Genomic DNA, 5,000 nt, shown 5'->3' with positions numbered 1-5,000 from the left:
CGTACGCAAGGGAAGCCATGCCGTGTGCTCCACCCCCCCCCCGAAAAGGCACACCAAGTGTTTTCTCCCTTAATGCCCCTGCGGGTCGACCGGGCGTTTCATTCAAATGGGCCACTCACTGCACTCTAACCGAGAGTTGTGAAGGGACGGCGCCCCTAGTGGCGGCTGAGCTGGTACCGGGGAGCCTCAGCCCCTCCGGCGGGTAGACCGGGAAGAAATGCTTTCTCCGGGTAGACCGGACGTCCCAGACTCTCCGACGAGTAGACCGGGAGGCCTTGCTTTCGGGGAGGTAGACCGGGAAGCCCCAGATTCTCCGGCGAGTAGACCGCGGCAACCGGCGGGTAGACCGGGAAGACTTGCTTTCTCCGGGTAGACCAGACGTCCCAGCCTCTCCGGCGAGTAGCCCGGGAAAACCGGCGCGGAAGGGCGGGTAGACCGGGAGGCCTTGCTTTGGGAGAGGTAGACCGGGAAGCCCCAGACTCTCCGGCGAGTAGACCGGTGCAACCGGCGGGTAGACCGGGAAGACTTGCTTTCTCCGGGTAGACCGGACGCCCCAGCCTCTCCGGCGAGTAGACCGGGGCAACCGACGCGGAAGGGCGGGTAGACCGGGAGGCTTTGCTTTCGGGGAGGTAGACCGGGAAGCCCCAGCCTCTCCGGCGGGTAGACCGGGGCAAGCGGCGCCCTTGCGAGTCGACCGGGAGGCCTTGCTTTCGGGGAGGTAGACCGGGAAGCCCCAGACTCTCCGGCGAGTAGACCGGGGCAACCGGCGGGTAGACCGGGAAGACTTGCTTTCTCCGGGTAGACCGGACGTCCCAGCCTCTCCGGCGGGTAGACCGGGGCAACCGGCGCCCTTGCGAGTCGAACGGGAAGACTTGCTTTCTCTCAGGTAGACCGGGAAGCCCCAGACTCTCCGGCGAGTAGACCGGGGCAACCGGCGGGTAGACCGGGAAGACTTGCTTTCTCCGGGTAGACCGGACGCCCCAGCCTCTCCGGCGAGTAGACCGGGACAACCGACGCGGAAGGGCGGGTAGACCGGGAGGCTTTGCTTTCGGGGAAGTAGACCGGGAAGCCCCAGCCTCTCCGGCGGGTAGACCGGGGCAAGCGGCGCCCTTGCGAGTCGACCGGGAAGACTTGCTTTCTCTCAGGTAGACCGGGACGTCCCAGGCTCTCCGGCGAGTAGACCGGGGCAACCGGCGGGTAGACCGGGAAGACTTGCTTTCTCCGGGTAGACCAGACGTCCCAGCCTCTCCGACGAGTAGACCGGAGCAACCGACGCGGAAGGGCGAGTAGACCGGGAGGCCTTGCTTTCGGGGAGGTAGACCGGGAAGCCCCAGCCTCTCCGGCGGGTAGACCGGGGCAACCGGCGCCCTTGCGAGTCGACCGGGAAGACTTGCTTTCTCTCAGGTAGACCGGGACGTCCCAGGCTCTCCGGCGAGTAGACCGGGAGGCCTTGCTTTCGGGGAGGTAGACCGGGAAGCCCCAGACTCTCCGGCGAGTAGACCGCGGCAACCGGCGGGTAGACCGGGAAGACTTGCTTTCTCTGGGTAGACCAGACGTCCCAGCCTCTCCGGCGAGTAGCCCGGGAAAACCGGCGCGGAAGGGCGGGTAGACCGGGAGGCCTTGCTTTCGGAGAGGTAGACCGGGAAGCCCCAGACTCTCCGGCGAGTAGACCGGGGCAACCGGCGGGTAGACCGGGAAGACTTGCTTTCTCCGGGTAGACCGGACGCCCCAGCCTCTCCGGCGAGTAGACCGGGGCAACCGACGTGGAAGGGCGGGTAGACCGGGAGGCTTTGCTTTCGGGGAAGTAGACCGGGAAGCCCCAGCCTCTCCGGCGGGTAGACCGGGGCAAGCGGCGCCCTTGCGAGTCGACCGGGAAAACTTGCTTTCTCTCAGGTAGACCGGGACGTCCCAGGCTCTCCGGCGAGTAGACCGGGAGGCCTTGCTTTCTCTCAGGTAGACCGGGAAGCCCCAGACTCTCCGGCGAGTAGACCGGGGCAACCGGCGGGTAGACCGGGAAGACTTGCTTTCTCCGGGTAGACCGGACGTCCCAGCCTCTCCGGCGGGTAGACCGGGGCAACCGGCGCCCTTGCGAGTCGACCGGGAAGACTTGCTTTCTCTCAGGTAGACCGGGAAGCCCCAGACTCTCCGGCGAGTAGACCGGGGCAACCGGCGGGTAGACCGGGAAGACTTGCTTTCTCCGGGTAGACCGGACGCCCCAGCCTCTCCGGCGAGTAGACCGGGGCAACCGACGCGGAAGGGCGGGTAGACCGGGAGGCTTTGCATTCGGGGAAGTAGACCGGGAAGCCCCAGCCTCTCCGGCGGGTAGACCGGGGCAACCGGCGCCCTTGCGAGTCGACCGGGAAGACTTGCTTTCTCTCAGGTAGACCGGGACGTCCCAGGCTCTCCGGCGAGTAGACCGGGAGGCCTTGCTTTCGGGGAGGTAGACCGGGAAGCCCCAGACTCTCCGGCGAGTAGACCGGGGCAACCGGCGGGTAGACCGGGAAGACTTGCTTTCTCCGGGTAGACCGGACGTCCCAGCCTCTCCGGCGGGTAGACCGGGGCAACCGGCGCCCTTGCGAGTCGACCGGGAAGACTTGCTTTCTCTCAGGTAGACCGGGAAGCCCCAGACTCTCCGGCGAGTAGACCGGGGCAACCGGCGGGTAGACCGGGAAGACTTGCTTTCTCCGGGTAGACCGGACGCCCCAGCCTCTCCGGCGAGTAGACCGGGACAACCGACGCGGAAGGGCGGGTAGACCGGGAGGCTTTGCTTTCGGGGAAGTAGACCGGGAAGCCCCAGCCTCTCCGGCGGGTAGACCGGGGCAACCGGCGCCCTTGCGAGTCGACCGGGAAGACTTGCTTTCTCTCAGGTAGACCGGGACGTCCCAGGCTCTCCGGCGAGTAGACCGGGGCAACCGGCGGGTAGACCGGGAAGACTTGCTTTCTCCGGGTAGACCGGACGCCCCAGCCTCTCCGGCGAGTAGACCGGGACAACCGACGCGGAAGGGCGGGTAGACCGGGAGGCTTTGCTTTCGGGGAAGTAGACCGGGAAGCCCCAGCCTCTCCGGCGGGTAGACCGGGGCAACCGGCGCCCTTGCGAGTCGACCGGGAAGACTTGCTTTCTCTCAGGTAGACCGGGACGTCCCAGGCTCTCCGGCGAGTAGACCGGGGCAACCGGCGGGTAGACCGGGAAGACTTGCTTTCTCCGGGTAGACCGGACGCCCCAGCCTCTCCGGCGAGTAGACCGGGGCAACCGACGTGGAAGGGCGGGTAGACCGGGAGGCTTTGCTTTCGGGGAAGTAGACCGGGAAGCCCCAGCCTCTCCGGCGGGTAGACCGGGGCAAGCGGCGCCCTTGCGAGTCGACCGGGAAGACTTGCTTTCTCTCAGGTAGACCGGGACGTCCCAGGCTCTCCGGCGAGTAGACCGGGAGGCCTTGCTTTCGGAGAGGTAGACCGGGAAGCCCCAGACTCTCCGGCGAGTAGACCGGGGCAACCGGCGGGTAGACCGGGAAGACTTGCTTTCTCCGGGTAGACCGGACGCCCCAGCCTCTCCGGCGAGTAGACCGGGGCAACCGACGCGGAAGGGCGGGTAGACCGGGAGGCTTTGCTTTCGGGGAAGTAGACCGGGAAGCCCCAGCCTCTCCGGCGGGTAGACCGGGGCAAGCGGCGCCCTTGCGAGTCGACCGGGAAGACTTGCTTTCTCTCAGGTAGACCGGGACGTCCCAGGCTCTCCGGCGAGTAGACCGGGAGGCCTTGCTTTCTCTCAGGTAGACCGGGAAGCCCCAGACTCTCCGGCGAGTAGACCGGGGCAACCGGCGGGCAGACCGGGAAGACTTGCTTTCTCCGGGTAGACCGGACGCCCCAGCCTCTCCGGCGAGTAGACCGGGACAACCGACGCGGAAGGGCGGGTAGACCGGGAGGCTTTGCATTCGGGGAAGTAGACCGGGAAGCCCCAGCCTCTCCGACGAGTAGACCGGGGAAACCGGCGCGGAAGGGCGGGTAGACCGGGCGGCTTTGCTTTCGGGGAAGTAGACCGGGAAGCCCCAGACTCTCCGGCGAGCAGACCGGAGTGGAACCAAGGGCCCGTCGACCGGGCAACGCTGCCAGCTTCCGCCTGGTAGACCGGGAGGCCGTGCTTTCGGGGAGGTAGACCGGGAAGCCCCAGGCTCTCCGGCGAGTAGACCGGGGCAACCGGCGGGTAGACCGGGAAGACTTGCTTTCTCCGGGTAGACCGGAAGCGCCAGCCTCTCCGGCGAGTAGACCGGGACGTCCCAGCCTGGGCAATGCTTCCAGTCCCACCGGACCGCTCCTTCTGTCGCTGGCTGGCCGGCCGGCCGTCCCTACTTCCGGCCGTCCCTTCTTCCTTTTGGTTGTTTGTGTGTGTGTTTGGGTGGGGGGGCAGGTAGACCGGCAGAACGGGGGCCTGATGGTGCAGAGAGCCGCCGTCTCCTGACTCATCTATGGGTAGACCGGGCTACCCGTCGTCCCTTCTACCCAAGAAAGGGAGCGAGCGAGCGAGCGGTTTCTGCTTTCCTCTTTTTCTTTTGCAACAACTCAAGTTGTTACCGAGCAGCAGCGCCCCTAGTGGCGGTCAAGCTGGTACCGCAGGAGGCTAGGGCTCAAACCTCCATCGACTAAGCGGAAGGTGTGGGTCCTATAGGTTTCTACGGGTAGACCGGCACGGCAGGGGAGCCGCGGACGCCACCTATCGGAGTGAATTCGCAGCAGCCCCAAGGAGGGGCTTCCGAGGCGGCGCCGTCTTGTCGGAGCGGCGGCGCCGGCGGCTCAGCCACCGGCCCGTGATGCCGGGTCGGGACGGCAGGCGCCTGCAGATTATTGGCGACAGGGTTTTCAGGACCCTCTGGAGAACCGCAGAAGACGACCCAACCGCGCTCCCCGGTCAGTGTGGACCCACTGCGGCAGGGCAGGCGCGCTGCGTCGTACGCTTCGGGTTCCCTAAGAGAAGCGGTGAGCAGCCTCGTCCGATCCCGCCGGCCTTCGGG

This window comes from Zootoca vivipara, chromosome 16 (assembly GCF_965207765.1).
Source record: "Zootoca vivipara chromosome 16, rZooViv2.hap1.1, whole genome shotgun sequence".
Classification (NCBI taxonomy): domain Eukaryota; kingdom Metazoa; phylum Chordata; class Lepidosauria; order Squamata; family Lacertidae; genus Zootoca; species Zootoca vivipara.
This window is presented reverse-complemented; position numbering follows the sequence as displayed.